Genomic DNA, 13,610 nt, shown 5'->3' on the forward strand with positions numbered 1-13,610 from the left:
GGAATTTAGGCTGTAAGCCCTTCAATGCATGCTTTGGGTCTTTAATTTACACATGGACACCCACCTACACAACAGAAATGCCTCAGACTGCTTGAACAGGGACAGGCAAGGGCATCTTCTCATCTGGGATATTCATGCTTCCGTGGCTGCTCTGGTTCCACCATCCACCCCAGTTCATTTTAGGCAGGCACCTCTCCAGTCTGCAGTATAAACACATCAACAGACTCAGTCCATTCTCAAAACTCAGCTAGATTCATTACAATGGAAATAAACTCACATGGTGCAACATGCTTCTTCTAGTTTTATTGTTAGACCAGAACCAGCCTTCCTCGCAGCGTATGAAGGTGAACAAGAATATCTTCGCTTAGGCAGAATTGTTGCATTCAGTTGCACGGAGACAAGTGACCACCAAAACACTTGCTGGTCTCTGTTTCTTCTCCAAATATTGTTAGATGTGCAAAACTTACTCTTTAGACTGTTGTAATTCCTGTACTTATTGCAGGACACTGTACAACAAGGTTTTCCATCACAACTACATCAGCTGGCATTGGAAGGCAGAATAAATCACTGTCAGCCCAAACAAAGATAGCAAAATCTCTGGCATAGAAACAGATTCACTAACAGCTGAGTAGTTTTGCAAGCTTAGCTTATGTCATTTGTCATTTTTGGTACAATGCAAACACTCTGCACCTCTGCTAGGCAGCTCCTCCACCTTGACTATGTTAACACCGTGACATATGCTAGCGTACGTTACCATAGCTATTCCAGTGCTGGCAAGGTCAACAGGAACGTTCAGCATCTCCAACATTTCTTTTCATTTGTATCTTTTCCAGGGGGAACAGAAACCCTGCCTGGAGAAGGTGGATTCATTACAATATTTCTCTTTTCTTCTTTCAGGATGGGTCATCAGAGACAGACGGAGGTTAGCCTGGGCTCATAAAAAGATACAGAACATGCAGAGTGTGCTGCAAGAACTGTCTCATATTCACCCCTTGCCCTGTTCTAAGTTAATATGAAAACTATGCATGATTAATCTTTTAAAAATTGGAAAAGATGATGCCTAAGGCATCTCTAATCAACTTGCTTGGCGAAGTACATACAGTTCTGCTGTAGTTCTGCACAGCAAATAAGCTACATAGAATTTTAATACAGCAATTACCGCCTGCCACTTCAAGATAATGATTACTTACCAACCCATTTAAGATGCTTGTGTATGTGCATCAGCAAGAGGGATAAATTATGGGCTCCTTCAGCTGAGGAGGCAGTAGATGGGTTTTTACTAGACAGACTACCCCATAGCACTCCAGCAGGGTATAAGAAGCCATCTAGGTGAGGCAAATTTACAGCAGAGTGTATTTGCTACTATGCCCCTCTGCAATGCTCCAGGGTCAAATACTGGCAGCACCATAAAAACAACAAACAGGACCACCCATCCAAGTTACAACCCCCAGCATTAAAATAAAGCTAGTAGTACACCAAATATGCCTGCACAGGCACATTTGGGAGCAGAAAAAAACACTGACAAATGAGGAAACAGCATTAGGAAAAATGACAAAGAGGGTTGTGAGTACACTCCTGTTCCAAGAGGAGCTTAAAAAAAAAAAGAAAAAAAAAGCATAATTTTCCACTCCCTTGCCCCTTGCTTGTCTCTCTGACCTGTTCCTGAGCTTCTCTGCTTTTCAGACACATCCATATAATCCTTCTGGGCCATAAAAGGCTCTCACAACAAAAGGTGGTGTAGTTCCTCTGCTTATCTAGCATTACACAGCCCAGCTTTAAACCAAGTGCAGCCAGATGGAGAGTCAGAGGTCACTGGTTATTTTTAAGCTTCATCTATCTAGGAAAAGCTTTTTCCATGGACGTTAACTATCAGCTAAGTAACTGTGTATACTCTAGTGCATGTCAAGATAATATTGTGGTAGATCCAAGCTACAGCAAGCTTCTCTCTAGCAACACAATAGTAATACTATGTGCTATGACGATACAGTGATTGACAAAATTTTGCAGAATCTTGGTTAAGGCAGAAAAATGCAAGAAGCTGCCCCTGGAGAGCAAAAATATACATTATTGCCTATGTAAGTATGGCTGTGTGCAATTTGCTCATACTTGGGACTAGCAGACCCTGGAAACATAGAAAGAAACACATAAGAAATAAGTTATTACTGCCCCCACCCATTGAAGCAGTCAGCTTTGAAAAACAGCCCAGCTTTGTAATGGGTTTCACAACAGTGCGTAGAGTTATTCAGAAATACGAGAGGTGACGATGAGAAGCACTGTAACGCATCAGACAATTGTGGAATTTCTCACCACAGAGGACAGATGCTGAGATAAATTTCTTGTCATTAGTCTTCTCTGAATTTTGATTTTAGAGAAGGAACCCAATGTGTGCACAAAATTTTACCAAGATGATTGATTCTTGGTATTGTATATAACATATTGCATATATATATAATATATATATACATTTCACACTCCTTAAGTTTAGTGGGATAATAACCATTCTGTCAAAAGATACCATGGAAATGCTCACAGAAGAATTTTCACTGGAAATCTGAGCACGAGATTTCTTCTCCTCCTCTAGACAACTCCAAGAGATCTGTAAAAGAGGAACAGATTCCGGTTTTTAAAGTTTGTTAGGAAAGTTTCACATTCAATGCATGAACGTAAATTCAGTAATAAATAAGTAGATAAACCGAAAGTTGTACTACAGATTAAATACTGAAAGGCAGCACTTTTTCAGGCAGAAGACCTCTGAGTTACAATATAATGGAATTTTAGAAACACTAATGTCTTTTGCTTTGTTCATCAGCAAAGCAGGAAACGGAGCAGAACAGAAAACGGGCTGATGCTTGGAAGTAGTAAGAATTATGAGGGAAAAATAATAAAGTCATGGTAATACTGAAGTACAGAGCAATACCATTCCAGCAAAAACTGGCTCTACCTAAAGGTCATCTGTGAACAGAAACCTCTCATGAATTAGTACAGTTGCAACGTCTCTGTACAAAATTACAGAGAAACTGCGTGGTTACTGAGGCAGTGCCACAGTGAGCCCTCATCGCACCGAAGAGGTCAGAGGAATAGTGTTCAATAACACATTTTAGAATACCCTTCCTGAGCATTTCCTGAGAAGACACATTTTACTATATTTCATAGCTTTACAAAGATGTGGAGCTCCACTCTCTTCGACATGTAATGGTGTGATTCACAACCACACATTTCCCAGCTCTTAGCTTTGCACTTTCTGTGGTTCTAGTTCTTCCTAAAGTTCTGCCTTCACCAACCCACGGCTCTTGGAGTGTAGCACCATTACACCTGAAGTCAGCACCAAGCATCCCTGACTTCACAGGAGCTGTACGGGATCCAAGACAACAGTGCTACTTGGGCAGCAAGGGGCCCTCAGTTAACAAACCTGTTCACTGCTTTGACCGCACAACACAGCTTCCTGATTGTGTCACTCCCAGGATTTTATTTTAGAAGAGGACTTCTACTTCATTTTCCCCCTAAGACAGCACATGTGAGTCTGAATATCTAACAGAAGATGAGACAATTCTAGCATCTTATTGCTCACGTTTCTACAGAACAACCTTGCAGAACAGATCCTCCACTTAAAACTTGGCTCATCCTATGTTTAAAGTCTACTCCAACAACAACACATAAAACAGGCCAGCAGACAGCCTTTGCCACCAAGTCTACGGTTTAATGAATAGCTTCTGCATCATTCCTCTGCTGAAAACTCTATATAAGGGAATGTGGGAGGTGGACGTTTTGTAAACATACCATGATATGTGCCTGCATTTCTCACTCCCCTGACAGCTGCCTCATACTTAGGTCTTCTTTCTGGAAATTGCATATCATTGCATGTCAGGTCAAAAAGATTTCAGAGGAAGTATTTCTACCTGCTCTGACTTTGCTGTTAGCAGTTTGTCCATCATGGACTCGAGTACATTTAAAATCAAAATGAAGATGTTACTGAATCACTCACAACGCTGTTCATGTTTTTTTTCCTTCAGTTTTAAGTGCACTTCACATTCCTTAAGATTAATATTTTCTTTTTCGTTGAAACATCTTCACTTATTCAGAGTATAACACGAAGAAATCTTGGGCACGTTAAATTATCAGGGCCACAATCCCAGCTCTTGATCTTTGATTACTTACAATTGTCTCCCTAAATCTAGGGGTATAAAAAAGAGGAATAAAATAACACCAGAACAGAATACAAAGAGGATCAGCATGGGCTGCAATTGGAGCTGGAACACGCAGCAGCTGTAAACTTGTGACAACTACATTAAAGAAATACACGGAAACACCCATTGAAAGGGAATCTTTAAGCACATACAAAGAGCAGAGCAAAATGCTAAGCTGTGCAGTGACTTTGGTGCTATGGCAGGCAATGCCACTGCTAGGACTTTTGCTGAATAGGAAACTGCTAACGCACAACCACTGCAGCAAGGACATGACAATAACATGTAGTTCTCATCCCATTTCTGATGAATAGCTTTTGACAATTAAACTTTTAATGCACTCTGAATTTTTCAGCAGTTATTTTTTTTTGGTGTGTTTACACTGATATCTAGCAATGCTGGCAGCAGTGCTTCTACCTGTAGGACAACAGAGGACCACAAAGCCACCTGCATTCTGCTTTAATGTAGTGCTAAGACCAGTGTTAGATAGGTGACAGCAGAAGCAGCTTCATCAGAACCAAATGACTATGGCACGTGATTTCTTTTACAATATATTTCACCATTTATACTGCATATTAGTAACCTTCAGCAAAGCGTGAGGTATCACTGACAACTGTACGCTGGCCAAAATAGAGCTAGTCTCTAACTCCACTGATAAGCTTCTAAAATCGCCATACAATCACAGAATCACTTGTACTGGAAGGGACCCGTAACAGTCATCTAGTCCAACTGCCCTGCAATGAACAGGGACACCCACATATGATCAGGCTGCTCAGAGCCCCATCCAGCCTGACCTAGAATGTCTCCAGGGATGGGACTTCCACCACACCTCTGGCTGACCCATTCCAGTGCCTCACCATCCTTACGGTAAAAAACTTCTTCCTTAAATCCAGTCTACATCTCTCCTCTTTTAGTTTGAAACCATTTTCATTTGTACTTTTACAGTGAACCCCGCTAAAGAGTGTCCCCTTCTTCCTTACAGCCCCTTTTAGATACTGAAAGGTCATTATCAGGTCTTCCTGGAGCCTTCTCTTCTTCAGGCTGAACAGCTCCAGCTCTCCCAGTCCATCCTTGTGGGGAAGGTGTTCCATCTGTTGGATCTTGTTAAAGTTATATTATTATTCCAATAACATAACAGGAGGGTGGGTATTAAGTCATTATTCAAGTTTGCAGTTGCACCTCTGTCGTAACGTTTCTTTTTCAGCAGTGACACAAGGGCAAAATGGTGCCACTCAGGAAAAGATGGAAAAAATCCAAATATTCCCAAATGCACAAAAACAGAGGAGTTTGTACAAGTCTAAGTTTCAGTAACAGGCGTATAATAGAAGACAAAACTAAATGTAGCTTTACGCCAATAAAATATACTGCATAAACACAACAAAATCCCTGTGGAGAACAAGAGAAATAGGCTGTTCCTAAAACAAAGGTCTCTCACTGGTCTAAATGAATGTGCTAGTCTCATACCTGCAGAAAAAAAAACAACCCACAACTTCTATGTATATTCACTGGAGGGTTGACTTAACAAATGAATCCCCTAGAGTTTTCACAATGCCCAGAGATGGTAATTTGGGCTCAGCAAGACTCCTCTTCTTGCAGCAGAAAGGAAAGCCTACTGAAGATGAACAAGTAGGTAGGCCTTCTTTCATTTTGCAAGGTCACAAGCATGCTGATTACAGCACGGGAGCAATTTTTGAAGAAATATTGCCTGCACACCTGAGGGATGTGGTGAGTAGTGAGCTGACCTTCCAAGCATTTCCCCAACCTCTGCAGAGTTTCCAATAGTATCTCTTTGCTGTTACAGAGGCAGGTTTTCTTACCGCAAAAATAAAAGAAAGGATGGTACCTTACTGAGAGAGAAAACTGAAGCTGTCCACCATGTAAATGAATGACCTCAGTCCACCACGTTTTAGTAGCATTTCCCCATCCCAAAGCCGCTTCCTAACATGATTCCAAAAGGCATGCCACAGGCACTACATAAACTAGCTGGTTTTTCAAAGACAGTTACAATCAATACAGACCTCGTAGCAGCTTTACAAAATCAGTTGTGCCAGCGCCAGCACCCCAATTTAATTTCTGCTCAGGTAATTGCAACACAATAAGCAGCCTCTTGCGAGCCCCAGCCACCCACCTTTCTGGTTCTCCATTTCATCTACAACACCACTCAACGCAGTCAAGCACTCTTCAGAGACTATTGCATTTCAGCGGTGGGCAAAGGTAACTTTGTGAAGCTCAGCCTTACCATACGCTGTGGAGGTCTCAGCAAGTTGAAGTTAGCACACAAATATGATATTTTCTTTCTGAAGGCATTGTAAACACTTGAAGAGATTATTTTAACTTCAGACAGTCCTGGGGAGAACTTTTCTCTTTCAAAATTCAGAACTTTCCAATAAGAAAAGCAAATTCCCAACAAGATAATTACCATCAATTTTTACTGTACACTTTTCACAATATTGCATATCTTATTTTACTGATAGCCTTTTTTCAGGCTTCAGACAGGAGAGGTCATGAGCTCTTAGAACATCCCAGTTCCAGTGGGCTCCACAGATTGTTTGTGCCTAAGCATGAAAGGTCCATGAAGTGAAAAGGTTCGATTGTTGCATCTAAATCCAGACTCAGTTGTTATTCTGCAGCTGTTCTCTTCAAACCTCTGTTTTCTTTACTGTATATTTGTTTCAGCCTACGAAGGAGGCAAGAGTCCTTTCTTCTAGAGTTATTCTCTAGAAGTAAATCCATGGTAACCTGTGTGGACATAGCTCTGATGCAAAATCAGAGTTAAGTACAACATCGGGATTCATTGTCCTGGGGGTAACATTTACGACAGCAGTTAAATATGACACATTTTAATTAAAATGCAAAATGCTAGGATGGATATTTTTTTTCTTTTTATAGTTTTGTGGCCAGGCTGCTCTGTAGTAATTTAGGAGTCATCTTATTATTATGATCTTCATCATAATTATTTTTCTTTGTTTAATGTTCAAACAAAGTTTCATTTCCATCTTCCACTTCATTTTACAGATTTTGATCTTACCAGCAGCCTGGAGAGCTTTGCTTAATTCTTCTACATGTTAGGACCAAAGAAGAGAACTAATTAAAAGGAAAATCTGCTAAGTACAAAGAAGGTTCTAAAGAGAAAAATATATATAAAAGAGAAGTACAACAACAATTGCCAATAAATGAATACCTAATCAACAAGCAGAATTGTTGAGGTATTACTCCAAGCAGTTATTCTCCTAAGGAATTTTGCTCTTCTTCACTAAGCCTGGAAACACATTTCTAACCATATTTTCACGAGGTTATAACGCATCCAGTTTTCCTACCACAATGTGCATTACAGAAGTCCCGACTGTTAGAACTTGTCTGAAACGAGGAATTACTAAAGTCACAGATATCACTTCTTCCCTCACTTTCACTGAAAAATTTCATCTAAATTCATTAGAATTCAGGCTTTACAGAGTCCTGCAAGACCAAATCCTCATCTTTTTAGGCACTGATGGAAATTTAGTGATGCATTACCAGCTCACATCTCCCACTCCCTTCTGTATGTTCATCATGTCCTAATGGGAAAAATAATGTTGTATCTAGGGAAGCAGTATGTTTGCTGTTTTTATTTGAAAATAAAACAATTAACTTGAAAACAGGCATGAATGTACATAGATATTTTTTCTGAAAATATAGCAGAATGGTTTGCACTAACTACATGAAGTCACTAATGATTGTGTTGGTGATGCAACTAAACTACTGCCCCTCTATTTATTACAGAAATTATGAGATCTGAATATGAATTACGTAACAATTGATGTGTGCCAATCCAGCTATCTTTCTCTTAACAGCTGTGATGCCCAAAATGTTATCATCCCCCTAGATTGGTCCTTGCTGAGTATTAAAAACAAGTTCTAGTGGACATAAGAATACCATCCGTACATACGAGAGAAGAGCAGAATGTGTCACACTGATGAATTTAGCAAAGCAGAAAAGCCAGGAAGTCACTGTTCACCCCTCACCACTTTGACACTGATCCAAGTGCCCGGATATTGATGCCTCAGCCACATGCAATGCTTCCGGGTGTCCCTCTGCCTCAGCTGATGTTACAGGTAGGTCATGAGTACCCCATTCTTCCAGTTTCACATCTGCCAGTCCTACGAAGGCTGTATCAGCAACGTAAAATGCTTTAGGTGCCTACAATTAAGTACCTGAATCACTACCCTTTTATCTGTCTTTTTCAGTCTGAGAACTATCAGCTCATAAATACATGACATACATCTAGTCCTGAGTGCCACTTTGTCTACCACAACCTACTGGCACTGGGACACTCAGTACTTTGCTTTAGAAAATGGTCAGATTTCCCCCTACCATGCACTCAGAAGACGTGCACCCTTCAAGTGGAAGGTAGACCACACTTGAGATAAGTACATTTAATATTCAAATTTATGCATCAAACAGACAAGGCTGGGGCAGGACAAATTGCAGAGCGTTTAGAAGGCAGTATTTCAAGAATCAAACTGCAGCTCCCACATCCATCCCCAGCTCCACCAAAATGCACTCCAGGGTACACCACCAGAGCTCCTCTGCAAGTTGCAGAGATGCCACTCCTTGTAATACTCAAATTGCATTTCCTCCCTGAAAGAAACACTAACCCCCACATCCAGACCTTGTGAGAAGAAACAAAGATTAGAATTTAGAAAACTAACAAAATTATACTCTCCAGCTATTGGGGTTTCAGGAGACTGGCAGAAATTACCAGCACAGACACTTGCTTTGAATTACAAAAAGCAATAGGGAGACCGACTTGTTAAGCTTTCAAAATTGCTTTCATTCCATTTACACTGAAGAAATCACACAGTGCTCAACACTTCTAATTTTCAATCACAGCTAGCCAACCTTGATCCCATGGTCTCCTATTAATTTTTCCTTCTCACAGATCCAACCAGCTATATTAGTTCACCGTTTTAACGTGCTTTCACCCTGTGTAATTTAAATTCCAATGGCCAAACTGCGAATTTCTATTGCAGGCATCTCTTAAATTGGATGTAGGGACTTAGACAGCTGCTGTTATCAGGGAACACTCGATCATTTATTACTGATATGCCTGAGGTGTGTATCCAAGACAGTCCTGGTGTCTTACATATAACAGACAGTTCTGCACTTTCAACGTTGTCCAGAACCAAAAGGTCTATACATAAGAGCTGCACTATAATGTAAATAACATCATATGAATGCCAGTGTTAGTGCATGCACACATCCCAAAGCAGAAGACCTCTACGCCTTTTCCTTAGTGCTGCTGTTTGTGATCAATTCCACGTGCCCCTCCAAATCCTGTAGGATTTATATCCCGTTATTCTGTAGGTATAGACAGTAACACATGAAAATCAGGATTTCAGTGTCAGGTTTTGTACCAAGTTATCGTCATTAAATTTTCCAGTAAAGCCAGCGCAAACACTTGCCATACCTAGGTGGTCTACAGCTTGTTCAGTTGTGGCTGTGGCCCCAGTTTACCTCATGGACAGCACCAAAACATTTGCAACCAAAAAGCATTATTATTACATTTTACAAGAAGGTAAACTGAGAAAGGAGAAGACTTCCAAGCAAGCCTAGACTTCAACTGGGTGAGTATTCATGTCCACAGCTTTTTCACCCTGATGCTGCTACTGCTCTTTGGTTTAAGACATTTCTGAATTTATTTATATAACCGCCAACTGCTAGGTTTAGATGACTAAGCTTTCATAGGTCACATAAGTTAGGCTTCAGATCAGCCATAGATTTTGCCATAGGCTCTGTTAAAAAAAGTACGTTGAAGTCGGGATCATATGACCTGTTTCACATCACTACACGCAGAATGAGATCAGTCTTGCCCCAGACATCCATCTTCATTCCACTGACTGTAAATGGAGCCAAGTTGTTTCCCCAGGTGGAGAACATGAGGTGCAGGAACACTTCTTTACATCATAAGACAGTATTTTATACCTATTTGCTGAATATAAACCATCAGATACTATTGAGTTCAGGGAACTGGGCTTGTTTAGCTTGGAGAAGGCTCCAGTGAGACCTCATTATGGCCTTCCAATATTTGAAAGGAGCATATGAACAGGAGGAGGAATTGTTGTTTATGAGGGTGAACAGTAATAGGACAAGGGAGAATGGTTTTAAACTGAGACGGGGGAGGTTTGGGTTAGACATAAGGAGGAAGTTTTTCACACAGAGGGTGGTGAGGCACTGGAACAGGTTGCCCAAGGAGGTTGTGGAAGCCCCATCCCTGGAGGCATTCAAGGCCAGGATGGATGTGGCTCTGGGCAGGTTGGTTTAGTGGTGGGTGGCCCTGCCCACGGCAGGGGGCTTGAAAATCAATAATCATTGTGGTCCTTTTCAACCGAGGCCATTCTATGACTCTATGATTCAGTGAAGTCCACACAGAATGGCCTGGATTGGAACAGACCCTAAGGATCATCAAGTTCCAAAGTTCCAGCCCCCTGTCACAGGCAGGGCCCATCAACCTCCAGATCTGGTACTAGACCAGGTTGTCCAGAGCTCCATCCAACCTGGTCTTGAACACCTCCAGAGATGGAGCATCCACAGCTACTCTGGGCAGCCTGTTCCAGCACTTCACTGCTCTTTCTTCCCCCTGACACCCAACCTAAGCCTTCCCTCCTTGAGCTTAAAACCATTCCCCTTTGTCCTAAATGATTAAAATGATTATTTGCAGTCCGAGATGATTCAAGGTTTGTTTATATTTTACAGGCTTAGGAAAATATATTATTAATAATACTACAAAATAACACAACAACAGCATAACGTCCCTTGCACTGCAGGGTCTGACTTTTTAAAAACTAGGGCAAAGTATGCATTTCAGTACCACTGGATACTTAAGGGTAAATTACAGTTTCATTTCTTTAAAGGCCTAAAACTTGACAGCTAACAACCATCGATACCTCCCTTCCAAAACAGGCCTGAAATCATAGGCATTACTTTGTGAAAATACAGTTTAGTTCGCATGAGTTCACATTTTAAGTCTTCAGAAAGTAAACTAAAAACAAAACAAAACAAAAAAAAACAACCAAAAACCAGCAATCCAAGAGTTTTCCTGTAATTGAAGCCCTATAAACAAGTACTGTTGAACAGCAAATTACCTTTTAATGTTACACAGTTAAACAAAGTCTTTCAAATGAGAAAAGATCATGAAAACTACTGAGAAAGCAACAGTTCTTATGCTTGACTGTGCCTTAAAAGGAAAGATTTTGTAACTGTTACCTTGACCAGAAAAGGTTTTGCTGATCCAACACTTAGCAGCTTCATTTCCATCCCATTCGTGTGATACCGGGGGGTAGGAACAACAGATGTCAGGCAGGACTTATTTAAGGATGGCTATTAGAACAGGTTGTGTTTTCATTTGAAAACAAAGGTACCAGCATTCTGAAGTTACAGTTTTATTAATAAATGGTGAACAGACTGGTTTCCTTGCATAAGTGTGTGTCCATTTTCAGGGATGTCTGCTTGTGACATCAAATACAATCTAGGTTTCCAAACTCTAAGAAATTTTTGCAAGTTAAAATCTCCTTTGAAGTTATTTAATGTCTCTAGCAGTTATGCTGAGACTTCATTCAAAAAATTAACCTCAGAAACTGTTGAGCTAGAGCTCCCTGTCAGCAGTTTCCAGAACAAGCTCTATCATTCCACAAGCAGCACTACATTTATAACAACTGTCAGTCCTATAAATGTAGCCTTGGGCGTTAGAAGTCAGACAATAAAAGCCATGTATTTTATTCCCAGCATAACAACAGCAACAACCAAAAAGGATTGCATGCAAGCACCTGCTGTCTCCCTAGGAAGGACAGAATCATACACTGATGTTACAGAATCCTGGTCACTGACACCTCAAGTCAGCATACCCTTCACAAGTCCATTAGGATTAACGAGTCGTATTTATAAGGATTGAATTTTGGAGAATAATTAGAGATAAGAAATAGAACAATGCAATGAAGTGAGGAATAGGAAAGCAAGCATTAGTCTTCATGCCCACATCCCATGTGCTCACAGGGGGCTGGTTAACTTCCCATTCAGCTTTCTGAGTTTCTTCTGCTTCCATAGCGAAGCTCAGAGGGTGACCATGGTTGCAGACTCACACGCTCTGGAGCTTGAAAGCTTCATATGTTAAATACCTAACACAGTACTACATCTGCCCTGGAAAACAATCCTGACCTGGCAGAAGAATCAACTTTACAGTTTTATAGATCTGTTACACTTATAATTAGCAGAACTATAGAAAACTAATACATGCCCTACAGCACCAGTTAACACAACAAGTCAGTGCTTAGCAAAACACTTCAGGCTAGGATCATTATAAACTGTTCAAATAAAGACACTGTATTGCAGCAGCTTTATCTCCGCTCCTTCAGAATTAATCAGACCTTTAGTCACTTGTTTTGCTGACTACTCAAGTCCTGGCCTTCTCAGGACAGAATAATTCTGTTTTGCCTGGGCTGGTATGAGCATCACAAGTAAAAGAAATGAAAGAATAACTTCTATTAAAAATTAAGCTCATTTAAAACCTGAAATTTTTGAAGTGAACACATTTCATCATTTCCAGCTTGGTGTTTTGTTCCCAACATTAACAACGCGTGATTCAACAGTTTGCCTAAAAATCAATCCATCAATCACACGTGCCAATACATCTATACCTTTCACTGGTTCTTTTAAATGTGGACGATCGTCCCAGGATCTGCAATTTCCATTTGCAGCTCAAACTGTGCAACACACGGGCCAAAGTTTACAATCAGATCGATTCAAATCAAGTGCAACTTTTTAAAAAAGGTATTAACTATTGATCTCTTTTGGCTGCTGCTATCTTAACTTCTTGACTTTAGCCATGAATATTTACATCAGCAAAAGTCAGATGAATAGCCAGAAAATATATCAGGTCTCTATTGGAACTTTTTATAGCTATAATATGCCCCAGAAAAAAAAAAAAAAAGAAAAAAAAAAAGCAAAAAAAAAGCAGCTAAGTTTTAAAAAAGCAACAAATTCTCCTTTCTGCTGTTTTGATCACTTATGACATACCACTGAATGTGGTCATTTTGAGGTCACCAAAAAAGGTTTAGCTCGGCTGGAAGGGTGATCAGAGTACTGACACGTTTCTCCTTTTGCTAGTCTGGCCAAAAGGAGGCTGCCACCTGAATGATACATTCTTGAGCTGGATGAGATATCTGCATGCAGAGAAAGCTCCCAGGCACTGACTGACAGCAGCTATTGCAGTCACTCATCCTTATAGAAAACATATTTTCTGTTAATACCTGTAAGTTCCTCTGCCAACAGGAATTTCCAAAATTTGGATTATATGGCTTCAACACTCCTTATTGATCTATTTTATTTTTTTATTGGAGTGTGGCTAGAAGCAAGATGATCTGTTTCCTATAATGTTCTGACCTTCCCTTAAGCTTG

The 13,610-nt window shown here is 40.4% G+C and overlaps 1 protein-coding gene across 2 annotated transcripts in view; it reads right to left on the minus strand.

The window, feature by feature from the left end:
• Positions 1-13,610, minus strand: part of SLC7A11 (solute carrier family 7 member 11) — a 286,289-nt gene that overhangs the window by 72,724 nt on the left and 199,955 nt on the right. For both annotated transcript variants that reach the window (XM_048942977.1, XM_048942976.1), the window contains 3 exons: positions 2,531-2,596; positions 755-928; positions 65-200 (listed from right to left, as the gene is read on the minus strand). The gene's annotated coding sequence lies outside the window, so the exon portion shown is untranslated. The remainder of the gene's footprint in view (positions 1-64; positions 201-754; positions 929-2,530; positions 2,597-13,610) is intronic.

The sequence above is a fragment of the Lagopus muta genome, chromosome 4 (assembly GCF_023343835.1).
Source record: "Lagopus muta isolate bLagMut1 chromosome 4, bLagMut1 primary, whole genome shotgun sequence".
Taxonomy (NCBI): Eukaryota; Metazoa; Chordata; class Aves; order Galliformes; family Phasianidae; genus Lagopus; species Lagopus muta.